General features: G+C 46.8%; 2 non-coding genes across 2 annotated transcripts; both read right to left on the bottom strand.

Moving 5' to 3' along the window:
* Positions 1-19,473: 19,473 nt before the first annotated feature.
* LOC120992626 lies at positions 19,474-19,576 on the bottom strand. Its single transcript, XR_005777029.1, has one exon. It is a non-coding gene; the product is annotated as a U6 spliceosomal RNA (small nuclear RNA).
* A 3,353-nt stretch (positions 19,577-22,929) lies between these two features.
* LOC120992618 lies at positions 22,930-23,036 on the bottom strand. Its single transcript, XR_005777022.1, has one exon. It is a non-coding gene; the product is annotated as a U6 spliceosomal RNA (small nuclear RNA).
* Positions 23,037-25,429: the final 2,393 nt, after the last annotated feature.

Raw genomic sequence — 25,429 nt, 5'->3', positions numbered from 1 at the left:
ATTTATTAACAACCAATAATTACCATGAATTGTACATTTACCTTGTAACCATTGTAACATTAATACATGTAAACTTTTTCCTCACTTCCTGTCCCCGAATAGTCCTACATGACGTGAAGGTATCCTAGAAGGAAATCCAAGTAAACCATATTCGCCCCTCGCGAACCTCCACTTATGATCAAGATTTTTAATCCAACTTTACCCTTGGCCGCACTCTCCAACCCAAGGGCACCAACTCCTGCAAATTATACCCCTGCCAGGCTATTAGCCCAAACAGGATCCTCTGCCAGGCTATTAGCCCAAACAGGATCCCCCAGCTTTCCATTCACCACAACCTCCTAGATGCACGCCGAAAAAGAGATAGAGCCATGCACCTATTCCAAGTTTTGCCTCCCAGGATCCCTCTTCTACCTGCCCGCTACGACAATAGCAATATACTAAAATACCCCCCAACTATAATAAAAAACACGGGAGGGTGGGTGGGTAACTCCACGTTCTTAAAACTCACCAAGCCCCTCCCCTCACTGCCTTAAATCCCCGGCGCGAAAATGCTGCTCCACCCATCTCTCCTCCCCTACCACACTCCTTACAGCCTAAGCTTAACCCTTTACGCCACTACCTTCCACCATAGTCAAGCCGCATTTCGCTACGGCTGCGCCCCGCTCCATTGCTTTTCATATGTTTACAGTCTGAGCACCACCTTAACAAAGTGACGTGGTTTGTACAGGGATGCCTTGACAATCTTCTATTTCTTATATGACTGGACTATCCTCAGAATAGGTCATCAATATCACATCTGGTGGGGGTCCGACACCCGGGACCCCCACTGATCAGCTGTTAGAAGAGGCTGGGTGCTCCATGCTGCCTCTTCCTTACCCAGTGACTAGGGTGGCCAGACGTCCGGCTTTCAGGCTTCCTGTGCTCCATCCGACGCAGGGCCTGGAGGGACGCTGGGTGTCCTTTTCAGTGGCTCCACACTCAGACAGCAACATTGCAATACGAGTATGAGCTGCAGCGACAAATTAACTGACTGAGGCTCCTCTCATCCCCAGTCACTAGAGCCGGAGACGTGTCACGCTGAGGGTGAGAGAAGCACTCCTGGCCTCTGCGGCTCACCTTCATGTCTTCCAGTACTTTTTTTCTTTTGGTTATAAGGTCCTGCTTTTTGGGGTGAAGCAAGCGGCCACCCTACCAGTGACATCACTGTACATCGATCACGTGGCCTAGTTGCAGCTCAGCCCCATTCAAGTCAATGATTTCAATGAGGCTGAGCTGCAATACCAAGCACTGCCACTATACAATGTATGGCGCTGTCCTTGGAAAGCTTCCGGGAGCCTGCATTGCTCACCACAGCTGCTCCCTGAAACAGCTGATCAGCGGGATTCCAGGACTCAGACCCCCGCTGATGTGATAATGATTACCTATTCTGAGGGTAATTAGTCATCATTATCTTTTCCAGGTTAACCCCTTTAACTCCTTCAGGACCGGGCTCATTTTCACCTTCAGGACCAGGCCATTTTTTGCAAATCTGACCAGTGTCACTTTAGGTGGTGATAACTTTAAAATGCTTTGACTTATCCAGGCCATTCTGAGATTGTTTTTTCATCACATATTGTATTTCATGACACTGGTAAAATGGAGTCAATTTTTATTTATAAAAAAATACCAAATTTGCAAAAAATTTGGTAACATTTGCAAATTTCCAAGTTTCAATTTCTCTACTTCTATAATACATAGCAATACCTACAAAAATAGTTATTACTTTACATTCCCCATATGTCTACTTCGTGTTTGGATAATTTTGGGAATGACATTTTATTTTTTGGGGATGTTACAAGGCTTAGAAGTTTAGAAGCAAATCTTGAAATTTTTCAGAAATTTTCAAAAACCCACTTTTCAAGGACCAGTTCAGATCTGAAGTCACTTTGTGAGGCTTACATAATAGAAACCACCCAAAAATGACCCCATTCTAGAAACTGCACCCTTCAAGGTATTCAAAACTGATTTTACAAACTTTGTTAACCCTTTAGGTGTTCCACAATAATTAATTGAAAATAGATACAATTTGAAAATTTTACTTTTTTGGCAGATTTTTCCATTTTTATAATTTTTTTCCCAGTTACAAAGCAAGGGTTAACAGCCAAACCAAACTCAATATTTATGGCTCTGACTCTGTAGTTTACAGAAACACCCCATATGTGGTCGTAAACCGCTGTACGGGCACACGGTAGGGCGCAGAAGGAAAGGAATGCCATACGGTTTTTGGAAGGCAGATTTTGCTGGACTGGTTTCTTGACACCATGTCCCATTTGAAGCCCCCCTGATGCACCCCTAGAGTAGAAACTCCATAAAAGTGACCCCATCTAAGAAACTACACCCCTCAAGGTATTCAAAACTGATTTTAAAATCGTCGTTAACTTTTTAGGTGTTCCACAAGAATTAATGGAAAATAGAGATACAATTTCAAAATTTCACTTTTTTGGCAGATTTTCCATTTTAATATTTTTTTCCCAGTTACAAAGCAAGGGTTAACAGCCAAACAAAACTCAATATTTATGGCCCTGATTCTGTAGTTTACAGAAACATCCCATAAGTGGTCGTAAACTGCTGTACGGGCACACGGCAGGGTGCAGAAGGAAAGAAATGCCATACGGTTTTTGGAAGGCAGATTTTGCTGGACTGTTTTTTTGGACACCATGTCCCATTTGAAGCCCCCTTGATGTACCCCTAGAGTAGAAACCCTAAAAAAGTGACCCCATTTTAGAAACTACGGGATAGGGTGGAAGTTTTGTTGGTACTAGTTTAGGGTACATATGATTTTTGGTTGCTCTCTATTACACTTTTTGTGAGACAAGGTAACAAGAAATAGCTGTTTTGGCACCGTTTTTTTTTGTGTTATTTACAACATTCATCTGACAGGTTAGATCATGTGGTATTTTTATAGAGCAGGTTGTCATGGACACGGCGATACCTAATATGTATACAATATTTTTATTTATGTAATTTTTACACAATTATTTCATTTTTGAAACAAAAAAAATTATGTTTGAGTGTCTCCATAGTCTGAGAGCCATAGTTTTTTTTTCAGTTTTTAGGCGATTATCTTAGGTAGGGTCTCATTTTTTGCGGGATGAGATGACGGTTTGATTGGCACTATTTTGGGGTGCATATGACTTTTTGATCGCTTGCTATTATACTTTTTGTGATGTAAGGTGACAAAAAATGGTTTATTTAGCACAGTTTTTATTTTTTATTTTTTACGGTGTTCATCTGAGGGGTTAGGTCATGAAATATTCTTATAGAGCCAGACGATACGGATGCGGCGATACCTAATATGTATTCTTTTTTTAATTTATGTAAGTTTTACACAATGATTTCATTTTTGAAACAAAAAAAATCATGTTTTAGTGTTTCCATAGTCTAAGAGCCATAGTTTTTTCAGTTTTTGGGCGATTATCTTAGGTAGGGTTTCATTTTTGCGGGATGAGATGATGGTTTGATTGGCACTATGTTGGGGTGCATATGACTTTTTGATCGCTTGCTATTATACTTTTTGTGATGTAAGGTGACAGAAGATGGTTTATTTAGCACAGTTTTTATTTTTTACGGTGTTTATCTGAGGGGTTAGGTCATGGAATATTTCTATAGAGCCAGACGATACGGATGCGGCGATACCTAATATGTATTCTTTTTTTAATTTACGTAAGTTTTACACAATGATTTCATTTTTGAAACAAAAAAAATCATGTTTTAGTGTTTCCATAGTCTAAGAGCCATAGTTTTTTCAGTTTTTGGGCGATTATCTTAGGTAGGGTTTCATTTTTGCGGGATGAGATGATGGTTTGATTGGCACTATGTTGGGGTGCATATGACTTTTTGATCGCTTGCTATTATACTTTTTGTGATGTAAGGTGACAGAAAATGGTTTATTTAGCACAGTTTTTATTTTTTATTTTTTACGGTGTTCACCGTAGGTCATGTGATATTTTTATAGAGCCGGTCGATACGGACGCGGCGATACATAATATGTATACTTTTTTTTTATTAATGTAAGTTTTACACAATAACAGCTTTTTTAAAACAAAAAAAATTATGTTTTAGTGTCTCCATATTCTGAGCCATAGTTTTTTTATTTTTTGGGCGATTGTCTCAGGTAGGGGCTCATTTTTTGCGGGATGAGGTGACGGTTAGATTTTGCTGTTGCACTTTTTGTGATGTAAGGTGGCAATTTTATTTTAATTTAGCACAGTTTTTATTTTTTACGGTGTTCATCTGAGGGGTTAGGTCATGTGATATGTTTATAGAGCTGGTCGATACGGACGCGACTATACCTAATATGTCTATATGTCTTTTCCCTATTTTTACAATTTTTTTTACTTTCTTTTTGGAAAAAGACGATTTTTTTATTTTATTTTTTACTTGAAACCTTTAATTTTTTTTGTAAAACTTTAATTTTATGAACCTTTTTTTTTTCACTTTATTATTTGTCCCACTCTGGGACTTCAACATTACAGGGTCTGCTCCCTGTTTCAATGCAGCACGATACATCTGTATTGAACTGTTAGGCCCCTTTCACACGGGCGCGATGCGTGAGTTGAACGCATTGCACCCGCACTGAATACCGACCCATTCATTTCTATGGGGCTGTTCACATGAGCGGTGATTTTCACGCATCACTTGTGCGTTGCGTGAAAATCGCAGCATGCTCTATATTCTTCACGCAACGCAGGCCCCATAGAAGTGAATGGGGTTGCGTGAAAATCGCAAGCATCCGCAAGCAAGTGCGGATGCGGTGCGATTTTCACGCACGGTTGCTAGGAGACGATCGGGATGGAGACCCGATCAATATTATTTTCCCTTATAACATGGTTATAAGGGAAAATAATAGCATTCTGAATACAGAATGCATAGTAAAATAGCGCTGGAGGGGTTAAAAAAAATATATAATAATTTAACTCACCTTAATCCACTTGCTCGCGCAGCCCGGCATCTCCTTCTGTCTCCTTTGCTGAACAGGACCTGTGGTGATGTCACTCCGGTCATCACATGATCCATGACATGATCTTTTACCATGGTGATGGATCATGTAATGGATCATGTGATGACCGGAGTGACGTCACCACAGGTCCTGTTCAGCAAAGGAGACAGAAGGAGATGCCAGCCTGCGCGATCAAGTGGACTAAGGTGAGTTAAATTATTTTTATATTTTTTTTAACCCCTCCAGCGCTATTTTACTATGCATTCTGTATTCAGAATGCTATTATTTTCCCTTATAACCATGTTATAAGGGAAAATAATACAATCTACAGAACACCGATCCCAAGCCCGAACTTCTGTGAAGAAGTTCGGGTTTGGGTACCAAACATGCGTGATTTTTCTCATGCGAGTGCAAAACGCATTACAATGTTTTGCACTCGTGCGGAAAAATCGCGGGTGTTCCCGTAACGCACCCGCACATTTTCCCGCAACGCCCGTCTGAAAGAGGCCTTAGTGTCTTACACTGTAATACGCTAACAGTTGCCTAGGAGACCTCTTAGGCCTCCGTACATGCTTGGCTTGGGGCTGCCATGGCAACCATCGAGTCCCCGCCACAGCAGCGCGGGGACCGATGGATGAGGTGAGGAAGCGCAAACCTCCCATATGCCGCGGTCAGCGCTGACCACGGCATATGAGGGGTTAATCCACCGGCATCGGCGTTATCGCCGATGCTGGTGGATGCAGCAGGGATCCGGCTGTCAGTAACAGGGGGGGAGGAACGACTGCAGGACGAGAATGCTCGTCCTCTAGCGCTAAGTGCCGGCGATTTAGGACGAGCATTCTCGTCCTGGGTCATTAAAGGGGTTTTCTCATCTTGCTACTTCATCCTCAATTGCTGCCAGCTAGCTGTTCACTTCCTGTTTTTTCTGCAGCTAAGGCTGGGCGGGCTAAGGCAGCTAGACTGAAGGCCGGTGTTCCGGAATTTTCTGCTACCCAGAATATTTTGCTACCCACGTCACTTCCGGTAGTGACGTGGGAGGTGTGTCTCTCACCTCGGCTTCTCATTGGCTCTGCCGGGGGTTTGTCGGCGCAGGCGCGGAGGATTCACCCATAGCGTGAACGCGCCGAGGGTAGCAGAAAATTCCGGACCACTGCGCATGCGCGAAAGACACGGCCGAAGGTAGCAGAAATTTCCGGCCCACTGCGCATGCGCGAAGAAGACCGACAGAAGGTAGCAGAAAATTCCGGCTTCGCGCATGCGCAGTAGGCCGGAATTTTCTGCTACCTTTGGCTCCTACTGCGCCTGCACCGAGCCGTCTTGTATAGCTCGCCGAAGGTAGCAGAACATTCCGGACCACTGCACATGCGCGAAAAAGGACGGTTTGGCGCAGGCACAGTAGCGCCGAGTCAGTTAACAGTAAAGTTTAACAAAATGCAAATATCTAGACCTCTTCAGCACCTATGTGACGTTTACTTGACAGTATTTTTATTAATCGGTCACTCAGACCACATTACGTCTAGCTTGAAGTGCTGACTAATAAAATTTTTAATCTTTATTTAATTTCCTTAAAACTATCTTCCACAATATAGACATAAACTGTTTAAAAGTATGCGCGAAAAAGGGCCGAAGGTAGCAGAAGATTCCGGCCCACTGCGCATGCGTGAAAAAAGACGGCCTGGCGCAGGCGCAGTAGGAAATCGCGCCGAGTCCAGTTAACAATAAGGGGCTACGGCGCATGCACGCCTAGGGTAGGGTAGCAAATTTTTACAGGTCAGTGCGCAGTGTTTTCCGTAATTTGTTGCTACCTGTTCTGTTATTTTATGCTAACTGTAAAATTTTGCTATCCTTGTCACTTCCTGTTGTGAGGTAGCCGCACGGAAGGGTTTTGAAGGAGTTGTACCCACCGCTCTTACACCTTTCTATGGAGTCAGGGATGTCACCGCTCTTACACCTTTCTATGGAGTTAGGGATGTCACCGCTCTTACACCTCTATGAAGTCAGGGATGTCACCGCTCTTACACCTCTATGGAGTCAGGGATGTCACTGCTCTTACACCTTTCTATGGAGTCAGGGATGTCACCGCTCTTACACCTTTCTATGGAGTCAGGGATGTCACCGCTCTTACACCTTTCTATGGAGTCAGGGATGTCACCGCTCTTACACCTTTCTATGGAGTTAGGGATGTCACTGCTCTTACACCTCTATGGAGTCAGGGATGTCACCGCTCTTACACCTCTATGGAGTCAGGGATGTCACCGCTCTTACACCTTTCTATGGAGTCAGGGATGTCACCGCTCTTACACCTTTCTATGGAGTCAGGGATGTCACCGCTCTTACACCTCTATGGAGTCAGGGATGTCACCGCTCTTACACCTCTATGGAGTCAGGGATGTCACTGCTCTTACACCTTTCTATGGAGTCAGGGATGTCACCGCTCTTACACCTTTCTATGGAGTCAGGGATGTCACCGCTCTTACACCTTTCTATGGAGTCAGGGATGTCACCGCTCTTACACCTTTCTATGGAGTTAGGGATGTCACTGCTCTTACACCTCTATGGAGTCAGGGATGTCACCGCTCTTACACCTCTATGGAGTCAGGGATGTCACCGCTCTTACACCTTTCTATGGAGTCAGGGATGTCACCGCTCTTACACCTTTCTATGGAGTCAGGGATGTCACCGCTCTTACACCTCTATGGAGTCAGGGATGTCACCGCTCTTACACCTCTATGGAGTCAGGGATGTCACCGCTCTTACACCTTTCTATGGAGTCAGGGATGTCACCGCTCTTACACCTCTATGGAGTCAGGGATGTCACCGCTCTTACACCTCTATGGAGTCAGGGATGTCACCGCGCTTACACCTTTCTATGGAGTCAGGGATGTCACCGCGCTTACACCTTTCTATGGAGTCAGGGATGTCACCGCTCTTACACCTTTCTATGGAGTCAGGGATATCACCGCTCTTACACCTTTCTATGGAGTCAGGGATGTCACTGCTCTTACACCTCTATGGAGTCAGGGATGTCACCGCTCTTACACCTCTATGGAGTCAGGGATATCACCGCTCTTACACCTTTCTATGGAGTTAGGGATGTCACCGCTCTTACACCTCTATGAAGTCAGGGATGTCACCGCTCTTACACCTCTATGGAGTCAGGGATGTCACCGCTCTTACACCTTTCTATGGAGTCAGGGATGTCACCGCTCTTACACCTTTCTATGGAGTCAGGGATGTCACCGCTCTTACACCTTTCTATGGAGTCAGGGATGTCACCGCTCTTACACCTTTCTATGGAGTCAGGGATGTCACCGCTCTTACACCTTTCTATGGAGTCAGGGATGTCACCGCTCTTACACCTTTCTATGGAGTCAGGGATGTCACCGCTCTTACACCTTTCTATGGAGTCAGGGATGTCACCGCTCTTACACCTTTCTATGGAGTTAGGGATGTCACTGCTCTTACACCTCTATGGAGTCAGGGATGTCACCGCTCTTACACCTCTATGGAGTCAGGGATGTCACCGCTCTTACACCTTTCTATGGAGTCAGGGATGTCACCGCTCTTACACCTTTCTATGGAGTCAGGGATGTCACCGCTCTTACACCTCTATGGAGTCAGGGATGTCACCGCTCTTACACCTCTATGGAGTCAGGGATGTCACCGCTCTTACACCTTTCTATGGAGTCAGGGATGTCACCGCTCTTACACCTCTATGGAGTCAGGGATGTCACCGCTCTTACACCTCTATGGAGTCAGGGATGTCACCGCGCTTACACCTTTCTATGGAGTCAGGGATGTCACCGCGCTTACACCTTTCTATGGAGTCAGGGATGTCACCGCTCTTACACCTTTCTATGGAGTCAGGGATATCACCGCTCTTACACCTTTCTATGGAGTCAGGGATGTCACTGCTCTTACACCTCTATGGAGTCAGGGATGTCACCGCTCTTACACCTCTATGGAGTCAGGGATATCACCGCTCTTACACCTTTCTATGGAGTCAGGGATGTCACCGCTCTTACACCTCTATGGAGTCAGGGATGTCACCGCTTTTACACCTCTATGGAGTCAGGGATGTCACCGCTCTTACACCTTTCTATGGAGTCAGGGATGTCACCGCTCTTACACCTCTATGGAGTCAGGGATGTCACCGCTCTTACACCTCTATGGAGTCAGGGATGTCACCGCTCTTACACCTCTATGGAGTCAGGGATGTCACCGCTTTTACACCTCTATGGAGTCAGGAATGTCACCGCTCTTACACCTTTCTATGGAGTCAGGGATGTCACCGCTCTTACACCTCTATGGAGTCAGGGATGTCACCGCTTTTATACCTCTATGGAGTCAGGGATGTCACCGCTCTTACACCTTTCTATGGAGTCAGGGATGTCACCGCTCTTACACCTCTATGGAGTCAGGGATGTCACCGCTCTTACACCTCTATGGAGTCAGGGATGTCACCGCTCTTACACCTTTCTATGGAGTCAGGGATGTCACCGCGCTTACACCTTTCTATGGAGTCAGGGATGTCACCGCTCTTACACCTTTCTATGGAGTCAGGGATATCACCGCTCTTACACCTTTCTATGGAGTCAGGGATGTCACTGCTCTTACACCTCTATGGAGTCAGGAATGTCACCGCTCTTACACCTCTATGGAGTCAGGGATATCACCGCTCTTACACCTTTCTATGGAGTCAGGGATGTCACCGCTCTTACACCTCTATGGAGTCAGGGATGTCACCACTTTTACACCTCTATGGAGTCAGGGATGTCACCGCTCTTACACCTTTCTATGGAGTCAGGGATGTCACCGCTCTTACACCTCTATGGAGTCAGGGATGTCACTGCGCTTACACCTCTATGGAGTCAGGGATGTCACCGCTCTTACACCTCTATGGAGTCAGTGATGTCACCGCGAGGGTTTTTTTTTTTTTTTCTTTATTTCATGCGGTTTTTTTCGGATTTTATGTGTTTTAAGTTCAACATATATATTAAAGTGAAATATACCACATGAAATGTCAAATTGAATAATAAATTCGTCAATAGAAAGACTTTAGAACCAGAATACATGAAATACAAATCAGTTACAAAAAAGCACATGTCCCAACATTTAGATTTGATTTCCTGGTCTTCAGGATATCCCTCACTGGTCCAACCCATGGTTCAACCCATGTTCCAACCCACAGCTGTTAATCATGGACACTATATAAAAGAGGACATTACACCTCCACTGTTAAACCACTGAGGAAGGGGTCTCTTTACCCCGAAACGCGTTTGGTGATGACAGTGAGGGATTACTAAGAAGAAATATCTACAATTGTGCATCTACATTTGGATTGAAAGCAACTATCTACGCCAAAGAAATTTGAAAACCCCGCCTGGAACTACAGCTAACCTGACCGCCCAGCAAACCACGTGGGATGCCACACAGGTCCTGGAAGGTCAGATCGGTGATATTAAACGGCACCGCTATAACGAATATCCAGGAGCGTGGGGAACTTCACATACAGACTCTACCCACAGGTCCTTGCAGCTCACAACAGAGCACTACACCTGAAAACCTTGGTGTACCAATGGACCGACCACAGGAGCGGTAAAGTACCCTGTATAATTATCTATCCAAATATTGTATAATGTGGATATACTAATGACTTTCCAACAACTGTGGAATTTATAACTTCAACTGTCTCTGGACTATATTGCTTGGAGCTACTTGATAACAGCTACGGCTAATTAGCCTCTCCAAGGGCTCTAATGCTATTGAGAAATAGCTCCTCTCAGGGATTTTAGCGCTATTGAACTCCAGATTTTAGTGCTATTGATTTTTGTGCGGCATTTATATTTTTAACTGTATTTTATGAAATGTTTTTATATGTAATATTGTAGCGTGTCTACTTTTAAGCCTATAAAATTTATGTGGATACCTAACTATCGTGTGTTTGCCTAATATTGAGTGACCCCCTATCCAAATTTTACACTGACATCCCTGACTCCATAGAGGTGTAAGAGCGGTGACATCCCTGACTCCATAGAAAGGTGTAAGAGCGGTGACATCCCTGACTCCATAGAAAGGTGTAAGAGCGGTGACATCCCTGGCTCCATAGAGGTGTAAAAGCGGTGACATCCCTGACTCCATAGAGGTGTAAGAGCGGTGACATCCCTGACTCCATAGAAAGGTGTAAGAGCGGTGATATCCCTGACTCCATAGAGGTGTAAGAGCGGTGACATCCCTGACTCCATAGAGGTGTAAGAGCAGTGACATCCCTGACTCCATAGAAAGGTGTAAGAGCGGTGATATCCCTGACTCCATAGAAAGGTGTAAGAGCGGTGACATCCCTGACTCCATAGAAAGGTGTAAGCGCGGTGACATCCCTGTCTCCATAGAAAGGTGTAAGCGCGGTGACATCCCTGACTCCATAGAGGTGTAAGAGCGGTGACATCCCTGACTCCATAGAGGTGTAAGAGCGGTGACATCCCTGACTCCATAGAAAGGTGTAAGAGCGGTGACATCCCTGACTCCATAGAGGTGTAAGAGCGGTGACATCCCTGATTCCATAGAGGTGTAAGAGCGGTGACATCCCTGACTCCATAGAAAGGTGTAAGAGCGGTGACATCCCTGACTCCATAGAAAGGTGTAAGAGCGGTGACATCCCTGACTCCATAGAAAGGTGTAAGAGCGGTGACATCCCTGACTCCATAGAAAGGTGTAAGAGCAGTGACATCCCTGACTCCATAGAGGTGTAAGAGCGGTGACATCCCTGACTCCATAGAGGTGTAAGAGCGGTGACATCCCTAACTCCATAGAAAGGTGTAAGAGCGGTGGGTAAAACTCCTTCAAAACCCTTCCGTGCGGCTACCTCACAACAGGAAGTGACAAGGATAGCAAAATTTTACAGTTAGCATAAAATAACGGAACAGGTAGCAACAAATTACGGAAAACACTGCGCACTGACCTGTAAAAATGTGCTACCCTACCCTAGGCGCGCATGCGCCGTAGCCCTTTATTGTTAACTGGACTCGGCGCGATTTCCTACTGCGCCTGTGCCAGGCCGTCTTTTTTCACGCATGTGCAGTGGGCCGGAATCTTCTGCTACCTTCAGCCCTTTTTCGCGCATACTTTTAAACAGTTTATGTCTATATTGTGAAAGATAGTTTTAAGGAAATGAAATAAAGATTTAAAATTTTATTAGTCAGCACTTCAAGCTAGACGTAATGTGGTCTGAGTGACCGATTAATAAAAATACTGTCAAGTAAACGTCACAGAGGTGCTGAAGAGGTCTAGATATTTGCATTTTGTTAAACTTTATTGTTAACTGGACTCGGCGCTACTGCCCCTGGGCCAAACCGTCCTTTTTCGCGCATGCGCAGTGGTCCGGAATGTTCTGCTACCTTCGGCTCGCTATACAAGACGGCTCGGCGCAGGCGCAGTAGGAGCCGAAGGTAGCAGAAAATTCCGGCCTACTGCGCATGCGCGAAGCCGAAATTTTCTGCTACCTTCTGTCGGTCTTCTTCGCGCATGCGCAGTGGGCCGGAATTTTCTGCTACCTTCGGCCGTGTCTTTCGCGCATGCGCAGTGGTCCGGAATTTTCTGCTACCCTCGGCGCGTTCACGCTATGGGTGAATCCTCCGCGCCTGTGCCGACAAACCCCCGGCAGAGCCAATGAGAAGCCGAGGTGAGAGACACACCTCCCACGTCACTACCGGAAGTGACGTGGGTAGCAAAATATTCCGGGTAGCAGAAAATTCCGGAACACCGGCCACACCTCCTTATGACATCACACTGAAAGCTGAGTCCTGCGTGCTCGTTCATGTGAAAAGTATGACTCATCAGTCTGCAGTGTCTGTGAGGGGAATGGTCACTCAGAGAGCCATGTGAAGTGAGCTCAGTGTACAGTATTACGTGGCTGTTCTGCAGTTTTACACATAAAATATCTGTCTGATCTTTTACAAACCCATTCTGTGCATCAAAAACTATAATTCCATATTATACATTAGCCCAAAAGCTTGACCAACCCCCACCCACCAGCACTGATGCAGATTTGTTTCCATTACAGCTGTACTCCAGTTGTGTATAAACCTCACACTATGTATCTTTATAGATGCATATACAGCTCAGCTACACGTGTCTTCTCCAGTCCCCTAACATCACTTTGGCTGAATGGCTTCCTATACAGCCCTGCTACATCTTTATTCTACTCCCCCACTAGCACTGTGTCTGAAAAGCTTCATATACAGCACTGCTACAGCTGTCTGTTTATCTCTTCAACCAGCACTGTGTCAGAACAGCCGCATATTCAGCTCTACTACATCTTTTTCTCTCTTCAACCAGCACTGTATCAGAACAGCCTCATATTCAGCTCTGCTACATCTGTTTCTCTTTCACCGGCATTGATGCTGACCTGCCACATATACAGCTCTACTACATTTGTCTGTTTTTATCTTCAACCAGCACTGTGTCAGAACCCCCTGCATATTCAGCTCTGCTACATCTGTTTCTCTTTCACCAGCATTGATGCTGACCTGCCACATATACAGCTCTGCTACATCTGTTTTTATCTTCAACCAGCACTGTGTCAGAACACCCGCATATTCAGCACTGCTACATGTGTTTCTCTTTCACCATCATTGATGCTGACCTTCCACATATACAGCCTGCTACATCTGTTTTTATCTTCAACCAGCACTGTCAGAACCCCCTGCATATTCAGCACTGCTACATCTATTTCTCTTTCACCAGCATTGATGCTGACCTGTCACATATACAGCTCTGCTACATCTGTTTTTATCTTCAACCAGCACTGTGTCAGAACACCCCCATATTCAGCACTGCTACATCTGTTTCTCTTTCACCATCATTGATGCTGACCTTCTACATATACAGCCTGCTACATCTGTTTTTATCTTCAACCAGCACTGTGTCAGAACACCCTGCATATTCAGTTCTGCTACATCTGTTTCTCTTTCACCAGCATTGATGCTGACCTGCCACATATACAGCTCTACTACATCTGTTTTTATCTTCAACCAGCACTGTGTCAGAACACCCGCATATTCAGCTCTGCTACATCTGTCTATTCCCTTCCCCACTATTCCCTTCCCCATTAGAAATGTGTCTGAACAGCAGCGTATTCAGCTTTGCTACATCAGTTTCTCTCTTCCACCAGCATTGATGCTGACCCGCCACATATACAGCTCTGCTACATCTGTCTATTCCCTTCCCCGCTAGAACTATGGCTGAACAGCAGCATATTCACCTCTGGTACATCCATCAGCCCCCATATGCCTCAAACAGCCCGCATATGCCTCCATAAGCCCCCATATGCCTCTATAAGCCCCCATATGCCTCTATCAGCCCCATTGTGCCTCCATCAGCCCCCATTGTTCCTCAATCAGCCCCCATTGTGCCTCCATCTGCCCCCATTGTGCCTCCATCTGCCTCCATTGTGCCTCCATCTGCCCCGTTGTGCCTCCATCAGACCCCATTGTTCCTCCATCAGCCCCAATTGTGCCTCCATCTGCCCCCATTGTGCCTCCATCTGCCCCCATTGTGCCTCCATCTGCCCCATTGTGCTTCCATCTGCCCCCATTGTGCCTCCATCAGCCCCCATTGTGCCTCCATCAGCCCCCATTGTGCCCCCATCAGCCCCGTTGTGCCTCCATCAGCCCCCATTGTTCCTCCATCAGCCACCATTGTGCCTCCATCTGCCCCCATTGTGCCTTTATCTGCCCCCACTGTGCCTCCATCTGCCCCCATTGTGCCTCCATCTGCCCCCATTGTGCCTCCATCAGCCCCCATTGTTCCTCCATCAGCCCCCATTGTTCCTCCATCTGCCCCCATTGTTCCTCCATCAGCCCCCATTGTGCCTCCATCTGCCCCCATTGTGCCTCCATCTGCCCCCATTGTGCCTCCATCTGCCCCATTGTGCCTCCATCTGCCCCCATTGTGCCTCCATCAGCCCCCATTGTTCCTCCATCAGCCCCCATTGTTCCTCCATCTGCCCCCATTGTTCCTCCATCAGCCCCCATTGTGCCTCCATCAGCCCCATTGTGCCTCCATCTGCCCCATTGTGCCTCCATCTGCCCCCATTGTGCCTCCATCTGCCCCCATTGTGCCTCCATCAGCCCCATTGTGCCTCCATCAGCCCCATTGTGCCTCCATCAGCCCAAGTGCCTCCATCAGCCCCATTGTGCCTCCATCAGCCCCATTGTGCCTCCATCAGCCCCCATTGTGCCTCAATAAGCCCCCATTGTGCCTCCATCTGCCCCATTGTGCCTCCATCTGCCCCATTGTGCCTCCATCAGCCCCATTGTGCCTCCATCTGCCCCCATTGAGCCTCCATCTGCCCCCATTGTGCCTCCATCTGCCCCATTGTGCCTCCATCTGCCCCATTGTGCCTTCATCTGCCCCATTGTGCCTCCATCAGCCCCTATTGTGCCTCCATCAGCCCCCCAGTGCCTCCATCAGCCCCCCAGTGTCTATTCCCTTCCCCATTAGAAATGTGTCTGAACAGCAGCGTATTCAGCTTTGCTACATCAGTTTCTCTCTTCCACCAGCATTGATGCTGACCCGCCACATATACAGCTCTGCTACATCTGTCTATTCCCTTCCCCGCTAGAACTATGGCTGAACAGCAGCATATTCACCTCTGGTACATCCATCAGCCCCCCATATGCCTCAAACAGCCCGCATATGCCTCCATAAGCCCCCATATGCCTCTATAAGCCCCCATATGCCTCCATCAGCCCCCATATGCCTCCATCAGCCCCATTGTGCCTCCATCAGCCCCCATTGTTCCTCAATCAGCCCCCATTGTGCCTCCATCTGCCCCCATTGTGCCTCCATCTGCCTCCATTGTGCCTCCATCTGCCTCCATTGTGCCTCCATCAGCCCCCATTGTTCCTCCATCAGCCCCCATTGTGCCTCCATCTGCCCCCATTGTGCCTCCATCTGCCCCCATTGTGCCTCCATCTGCCCCATTGTGCTTCCATCTGCCCCCATTGTGCCTCCATCAGCCCCCATTGTGCCTCCATCAGCCCCCATTGTGCCTCCATCTGCCCCCATTGTGCCTTTATCTGCCCCCACTGTGCCTCCATCTGCCCCCATTGTGCCTCCATCTGCCCCCATTGTGCCTCCATCAGCCCCCATTGTTCCTCCATCATCCCCCATTGTTCCTCCATCTGCCCCCATTGTTCCTCCATCAGCCCCCATTGTGCCTCCATCTGCCCCCATTGTGCCTCCATCTGCCCCCATTGTGCCTCCATCTGCCCCATTGTGCCTCCATCAGCCCCATTGTGCCTACATAAGCCCCATTGTGCCTCCATCAGCCCCATTGTGCCTCCATCTGCCCCCATTGTGCCTCCATATGCCCCCATTGTGCCTCCATCTGCCCCCATTGTGCCTCCATCTGCCCCCATTGTGCCTCCATCTGCCCCCATTGTGCCTCCATCAGCCCCATTGTGCCTCCATCAGCCCCATTGTGCCTCCATCAGCCCCCATTGTGCCTCAATAAGCCCCCATTGTGCCTCCATCTGCCCCATTGTGCCTCCATCTGCCCCATTGTGCCTTCATCTGCCCCATTGTGCCTCCATCAGCCCCTATTGTGCCTCCATCAGCCCCCCAGTGCCTCCATCAGCCCCCCAAGTGCCTCCAGATACTTACCTGCGCTGTGGCCGCCCGACGCTCCTTCTTCTTGTAACTCACCGGCAGGGCCGGTGCAAGGATTTTTGCCGCCCTAGGCAAGATAAAAATTGCCGCCCCCCCCCCCCCTTCCTTATCAGACATCACATATGTTCCACCCCTTTCTCAGCTTTTAAATTAAAAGAACTGCTATGCTTCCCTTACAGTTAATCCAGCTTCTTGTAGCTGTCTCTTTTTGCGGAATGGAATTGCGGACTCATACATTTCTATGGGGCCGCAATTCCGATCCTGAAAAAAATAGAACATGTCCTATTCTTGTCCACAATAGTGGACAAGAATAGGCATATTCTCTTAGTGCCGGCAATGTGCGGTCGCAAAATGCGGAACGCACATTGCCGCTGTCCGTGTTTTGTGGATCCGCAAAACACATACGGACGTGTGAATGGACCCTAAATGTGAGGTAAATTAGTTTCCAATGTAGTATTAATAACTAAACAAGTACGTAATAAACATATTGCATTGTCTACTTACCACCAGGACAATAAGATGATCTGGTCTCTGGCTGCAGTCTGGCTCTGGAGACTCCCTTGTCACTCTCTTCTCCCCCCCCCCCTTCCTCCCTTGTCACTCTCATTCTACCCCCCCTCCCTTGTCACTCTCCTTTCCATTCCCCCCCCCTTGTCACTCTCATTTCCATTTCCCCCCCCCCCTTGTCACTCTCATTTCCATTCCCCCCCCCGTAACTCTCATTTCCATTCCCCCCCCCTTGTCACTCATTTCCACTCCACCCCTTGTCACTCATTTCCATTCCCCCCCCTTGTCACTCATTTCCATTCCCCCCCCTTGTCACTCATTTCCATTCCCCCCCCTGTCACTCATTTCCATTCCCCCCCCCTTGTCACTCATTTCCATTCCCCCCCTTGTCACTCATTTCCATTCCCCCCCTTGTCACTCATTTCCATTCCCCCCCCCGTCACTCATTTCCACCCCCCCCCCCTTGTCACTCATTTCCATTCTCCCCCTTGTCACTCATTTCCATCCCCCCCCTTGTCACTCATTTCCATTCCCCCCCTTGTCACTCATTTCCATTCCTCCCCCCCTTTTCACTCATTTCCATTCCCCCCCCCCTTGTCACTCATTTCCATTCCCCCCCCTTGTCACTCATTTCCATTCCCCCCCCTTGTCACTCATTTCCATTCCCCCCTTGTCACTCATTTCCATCCCTACCTTGTCACTCATTTCCATTCCCCCCCCTTGTCACTCATTTCCATTCCCCCCCTTGTCACTCATTCCATCCCCCCCCCCTTGTCACTCATTTCCATTCCCCCCCCCCCCTTGTCACTCATTTCCATTCCCCCCCCCTTGTCGCTCATTTCCATTCCCCTCCCCTTGTCACTCATTTCCATTCCCCCCCCCCTTGTCGCTCATTTCCATTCCCCCCCCCTTGTCACTCATTTCCATCCCCCCCCCCTTGTCACTCATTTCCATTCCTCCCCCCCTTTTCACTCATTTCCATTCCCCCCCCTTGTCACTCATTTCCATCCCCCCCTTGTCACTTATTTCCATTCCCCCCCCTTGTCACTCATTTCCATTCCCCCCCCTTGTCACTCATTTCCATTCCCCCCCCCTTGTCACTCATTTCCATTCCCCCCCCCCCTTGTCACTCATTTCCATTCCCCCCCCCCCCTTGTCACTCATTTCCATTCCATTGTCACCTCTAGTGTAGCGTGGCCGAGCTCTGTTCGGTCCGCGGTACAGGAGCATTTGTTTCCTGTACCCGGCCGGACTGAAAGGAAGTGCACACTAAGTGAGCACTTCCTGTCAGTCCGGCCGGGTACAGAAAACAAAAGCTCCTGTACCGCGGACCGAACAGAGCTCGGCCACGCTACATTAACAACAGCACAGAGCAGGCACAGCAGGCGCAGGCAGGCTGCGCAGCACTGAGCCGGCAGCCGGAGATTCTTTAGAGGAGCGGCAAGCGCTCAGCCGCTCAGGAGGAGCAGCATGAGGGGCGCCGCCGGCCGGCCGAACTTACATAACCAATTATTTTTTTTTTTTTACACCACACAGCAACGGGGGCCCCCAGCTAAATGGCGCCCTAGGCGACTGCCTAAGTCGCCTTACTGGTGGCTCCGGCCCTGCTCACCAGTCTGTGCGGTGCATTGCTTTTGCTTTATAGGAATGCGCCGCACAGACCAGTGACGAGTTACAAGAAGGAGCACGGGCGGCCACAGCGCAGGTAAGTATGCTGCAGAGTAAATGACCATGGCAGCCAAGGCTTCAGTAGCGTCCTGGCTGCCATGGTAACCGATCAGAGCCCCAGCATTACACTGCTGGGACTCCGATCAGAACTGCCACCAATGATGATTTCACCCCAAGAATTTTATTTTTAATCAATACGGCCATACTGAAATTGAAGGAGGGGGAGGGTCTGGCCGGCACAGTTATACACAGCAGCGCAGCCCCGATCTCCTCACCATTCACTGAGGAGATCCGGGCTGCGCTGCTGGACGCTGAAAGCCTGGACAGCTCCCCTCCTCCTCCGCTGATAGGACAACATCCCCCGTAAGCCTTCTCCTTCTGGCGACGTGCGCGCTCACAGAATGAGAGGCCGGCCACAGGGAAACATCTGCGCAAGCGCGGCCCATGGATGCGGCAGGCAAGAGGTGGCCGTATCCATGGGCAGCGAATATAAACAATGGAGTAGGAGAATAGAATTTTAGAGAGAACAGTAGTTTTTTTTTAATGCAATATAATTAGTCAAAAGTTCACTGGGGGGTGTATAATTAAATACAATATGATCATGAAGATGAGAATACCCCTTTAAGGGGTTAAAACACTGTTGCACAATAAAAAATGTGGTAGACAAAATTTGCGTGTCATCCTTGCGCAGGGGCCATGCTAATCTTCTCTGTATCGTTCCAATTTTAGTATATGTGCTGCCAAAGCAAGCACAAACCTGAAGGTGGCGCACTACCTATATATAGTCCCTCACAGTGTATAATTTTATATTAGGGCGACAAGGTAATGTTTTCCTCTGTTAATCTCTACGGGATTTCTTGTTTATTACACTGTGCGAAATGTTTTATGTAATTCACTTTTACTACGGTACTAAAGATGCCATACGTTCCGTGTGCTGTCTTTCCTGCAATGCATCATGGGAACTAGTGATATGCAAAATTCTCTGAGGTCATCGGGAAGCGACGCCACTCAGCCTCAGGCTGCTGGTTGGTACCTTCGTGGGATCATTGCCGGGGTCCAAAAATCCTAAAGTTCGGTTCGCTCAACCCTGCCCTTAACCCAAAGAACGATTCAACAATGTGACTTGGTGTAAAGGCCGTAGCGGCAAATTATTAACAACCAATAATTACCATGAATTGTACATTTACCTTGTAACCATTGTAACATTAATACATGTAAACTTTTTCCTTACTTCCTGTCCCCGAATAGTCCTACATGAACGTGAAGGGATCCTAGAAGGCAATCCAAGTAAACCATATTCGCCCCTCACGAACCTCCACTTATAATCCAGATTTTTAATCCAACTCTGCGACCCAAGGGCACCAACTCCTGGAAATTATACCCCTGCCAGGCTATTAGCCCAAACAGGATCCCCCAGTTTTCCATTCACCACAACCTCCTAGATGCACGCCGAAAAAGAGATAGAGCCATGCACCTATTCCAAGTTTTGCCTCCCAGGATCCCTCTTCTACCTGCCCGCTACGACGATAGCAATATACTAAAATACCCCCCAACTATAATAAAAAACACGGGAGGGTGGGTGGGTAACTCCACGTTCTTAAAACTCACCAAGTTCCTCCCCTCACTGCCTTAAATCCCCGGCGCGAAAATGTCGCTTCACCCATCTCTCCTCCCCTACCACACTCCTTGCAACCTAAGCTTGACCCTTTACGCCACTACCTTCCACCATAGTCAAGCCGCATTTCGCTACGGCTGCGCCCCGCTCCATTGCTTTTCATATGTTTACAGTCTGAGCACCACCTTAACAAAGTGACGTGGTTTATACAGGGACGCCTTGACAATTCTTTGATGGGAAACACGCTATGCCGCCCGCTTCTATTTCTTATATGACTGGACTATCCTCAGAATAGGTCATCAATGCCCAGTGGAACAGATGCTTCCTTCTAGCACACAAATCTACGGTCTCGGCCAAAGCTCAGGAAACGAGCTACAAAATTATATCTAGATGGTACAGGGTACCTGCGCTACTTCATAGATGGTTCCCGACGGTATCGGACCGTTGTTGGAGATGTCTTACAGAGGAAGGCACGATGATTCATGTGTGGTGGAACTGCAGCGGCTTAAGGCCTTTCTGGAATTTCGTTCATAAAATTATTAAAGAGGTCACGGGTATCCCTATCCAAAACTCCCCAGAAGCTCTCCTACTTTTTGATAGTGTCCTGAATGTCCCAGCATATAAGAAATCCCTCCTAAAATACATGGTTCAGGCAGCAAAGGCGGTGATTCCCAGGCATTGGAAATCCCCTTCTCCCCCTTCATCTGAGGAGTGGTTTGACGAAATTGCCTTGTATCAGAGGTTGGAAGATCTCATTAGTATTACGCCCGCAGACATCACACGATATGTGCAGACTTGGGGCCCCTGGGAAATCTTTCGCTCTTCAATCGCATTTCGTGATGCGCAGGTCTAACCGCTTCAGTAGAATTGTACCCGTTCCCCTTCCTTTCCTTCCCCCTACTCCCTTGTCCAATGTCTTGTCTGTCTATATGTTACTGAGATTTCACATGTCCATTTAGATATGTCTAACTCATATTCTCCCATGAGCCATACTATGTGATAATGGGTATTTACCCAACACAGTTTTGTGGACATGATGTTTAAATTGTTAAACGCTTTTTACATTTGCATATGTCTTTATTTTGGCTGTACCGAAAAATTTCAATAAAAATCTTAATTGGAAAAGAATAGGTCATCAATATCACATCTGGTAGGGGTCCGACATCCGGGACCCCCACTGATCAGCTGTTAGAAGAGGCTGGGTGCTCCACGCTGCCTCTTCCTTACCCAGTGACTAGGGTGGCCAGACGTCCGGCTTTCAGGCTCCCTGTGCTCCATCCGACGCAGAACCTGGACGGAGGCTGGGGTGTCCTTTTCAGTGGCTCCACGATCGGACAGCAACATTGCAATATGAGTATGAGCTGCAGCGACAAATTAACTGACTGAGGCTCCTCTCATCCCCAGTCACTAGAGCCGGAGACGTGTCACGCTGAGGGTGAGAGAAGCACTCCTGGCCTGTGCGGCTCACCTTCAGGTCTTCCAATACTTGTTTTCTTTTGGTTATAAGGTCCTGCTTTTTGGGGTGAAGCAAGTGGCCACCCTACCAGTGACATCACTGTACATCGATCACGTGGCCTAGTTGCAGCTCAGCACCATTCAAGTCAATGATTTGAATGAGGCTGAGCTGCAGTACCAAGCACTGCCACTATACAATGTATGGCGCTGTCCTTGGAAAGCTTCCGGGAGCCTGCATTGCTCACCACAGCTGCTCCCTGAAACAGCTGATCAGCGGGGTTCCAGGACTCCGACCCCCGCTGATGTGATAATGATGACCTATTCTGAGGGTAATTAGTCATCATTATCTTTTCCAGGATAACCCCTAAGGGGGGAAGCTGTCAATGAGACCACCTGCAACAGGGCGCATTTCACGAATACATTGGACTTCTTCACAGCACTCGCATCAAGTTGCAACTATTAAGCCCCTTTCACACAAGCAACTTTTTGTGTAAGCCCTGTTCCGTGCAAAAAGTTTCCACAGTGCCCTCTGGAGGACCCACACCCAGGGCTGACGTGTTGTGCATGTCCGTCCTGCGGTGTCTAGTAATGTAGATCAACCCTCTTCCAGTGACTGGCATTTATGTACATTGCCAGATATACTTGTGTGGGTAGGACTGGCACTGTGCAGGTCTGGTACTGCATGCCCTTCTTTCTGTTACAGGTGGGGGGTAGTGATGGTCAGACCCTCACCAATCGCACATTGCTAGCCTATCCTAAAACATATAAACTTGATGTAAACAATAGCTCTCTTTCTGATGATGCACTGACATTTCCTTTAAGACAGCAGTTATTTTTAAGATAAGCGGCATCAAAGATGACAGGCAGCTGCTTATCACCCCCTGTCTAGGGCGATAAACATGCTAGTCTGCAGGCTTATATTATCTAGAATGTATGAAATGTCTGACAAAAGTGACATAAAGTGAATCGACATTAAAACACTGCTGCGCAATAAAAAAATCTGCCTAAAAGAAAAGAAGATATAAGTTGCGGGAAACAAAATATGGAACGCTTCACGAATTTGCGTGTCATCCTTGCGCAGGGGCCATGCTAATCTTCTCTGTATCGTTCCAATTTTAGTATATGTGCTGCCGAAGCAAGCACAAACCTGAAGGTGGCGCACTACCTATATATAGTCCCTCACAGTGTATAATTTTAAATTAGGGCGACAAGGTAATGTTTTCCTCTGTTAATCTCTACGGGATTTCTTGTTTATTACACTGTGCGAAATGCTTTATGTAATTCACTTTTACTACGGTACTAAAGATGCCATACGTTCCGTGTGCTGTCTTTCCTGCAATGAATCATGGGAACTAGTGATATGCAAAATTCTCTGAGGTCATCGGGAAGCGACGCCGCTCAGCCTCAGGCTGCTGGTTGGTACGTTACATCACAAAAATTGTAATAGCAGGCGATCAAATAGTCATATGCCCACCAAAATAGTGCCAATAAAACCGTCCTCTCATCCCGCAAAAAATGAGCCCCTACCTAAGATAATCGGCTAAAAACTAAAAAAAAAATGACTCTTAGACTATGGAGATACTAAAATGTTTTTTTTTTTGTTTATAAAAAGATAATATAGTGTAAAACATAAATAAATAAAAAAGTAGACATATTAGGTATTGCCGTGTCCGTAAGAATCTGCTCTATAAAAATACCCCCACCCTAACCCCTCAGATGAACACGGTAAAAAAAAAAAAAAGCGGTGTAAAAAAAAAGATTTTTGCGCAAATTTTCCATTTTAATCCGTTTTTTTCCAATAACAAAGTAAGGATTAACAGCCAAACAAAACTTAATATTTATTACCCTCATACTGCAGTTTACAGAAACACCCCATATGTGGTCGTAAACTGCTGTATGACCAAACGGCAGGGTGCAGAAAGAAAGGAACGCCGTATGGTTTCTGGAAGGGAGATTTTGATGGCCTTTTTTTTTTGGCACCATGTCCCATTTGAAGCCCCCCTGATGCACCCCTAGATTAAAAACTCCATAAAAGCGACCCCATCTAAGAAACTACACCCCTCAAGGTATCCAAAACTTATTTCACAAACGTCGTTAACCCTTTAGGTGTTCCACAAGAGTTATTGGCAAATGGAGATAAAATTTCAGAATTTCTATTTATGGTAACCTTGCCTCACAAAAATGTAATATAGATAAACCAAAAATCATATGTACCCTAAAAATAGTCCGAACAAAACTGCCACCTAATCCCGTAGTTTCCAAAATGGGGTCACTATTATGGAGTTTCTACTCTAGGGGTGCATCAGGGCGGCTTCAAATGGGACATGGTGTAAATAAACCAGTCCAGCAAAATCTGCCTTCCAAAAACCACACGGAGCACCTTTCCCTCTACGCCCCAACTGTGTGCCCAAACAGTAGTTTACGGCCACATATGGGGTGTTTCTGCAAACTACAGAATCGGGGCAATAAATATAGCATTTTGTTTGGCTGTTAACCCTTGCTTTGTTACTGGAAAAAATTGATTAATATGGAAAATTTGCCCAAAAATTTAAATTCTCAAATTTCATCCCCATTTGCCAATAACTCTTGTGCAACACCTAAAGGGTTAACAAAGTTTGCAAAATCAGTTTTGAATACCTTAAGGGGTATAGTTTCTTAGATGGGGTCACTTTTATGGAGTTTCTACTCTAGGGGTGCATCAGGGGGGCTTCAAATGGGAAATGGTGTAAATAAACCAGTCCAGCAAAATCTGCCTTCCAAAAACCACACGGAGCACCTTTCCCTCTACGCCCCAACTGTGTGCCCGTACAGTAGTTTACGGCCACATATGGGGTGTTTTTGCAAACTACAGAATCGGGGCAATAAATATAGCATTTTGTTTGGCTGTTAACCCTTCCTTTGTTACTGGAAAAAATTGATTAAAATGGAAAATTTGCCCAAAAATTTCAATTCTCAAATTTCATCCCCATTTGCCAATAACTCTTGTGCAACACCTAAAGGGTTAACAAAGTTTGTAAAATCAGTTTTGAATACCTTAAGGGGTATAGTTTCTTAGATGGGGTTACTTTTATGGAGTTTCTACTCTAGGGGTGCATCAGGGGGGCTTCAAATGGGAAATGGTGTAAATAAACCAGTCCAGCAAAATCTGCCTTCCAAAAACCATACGACGCACCTTTCCCTCTACGCCCTACTGTGTTGCTGTACAGTAGTTTACGGCCACATATGGGGTGTTTCTGCAAACTACAGAATCGGGGCAATAAATATACCATTTTGTTTGGCTGTTAACCCTTGCTTTGTTACTGGAAAAAATGAATTAAAATGGAAAATTTACCAAAAAAAATCGAAATTTTATCTCCATTTGCCATTAACTCTTGTGGAACACCTAGAGGGTTAACAACGTTTTTAAAATCAGTTTTGAATACCTTGAGGGGTGTAGTTTCTAGAATGGGTGATTTCTATTATATAAGCCTCACAAAGTGACTTCAGACCTAAACTGGTCCCTAAAAATTGGGTTTTTGAAAATTTCTGAAAAATTT

The sequence above is a fragment of the Bufo bufo genome, chromosome 2 (assembly GCF_905171765.1).
Source record: "Bufo bufo chromosome 2, aBufBuf1.1, whole genome shotgun sequence".
In the NCBI taxonomy this organism is placed as follows: domain Eukaryota; kingdom Metazoa; phylum Chordata; class Amphibia; order Anura; family Bufonidae; genus Bufo; species Bufo bufo.
The sequence above is the reverse complement of the archived record's forward strand: the minus strand, read 5'-3'. Positions and strand labels throughout refer to the sequence as shown.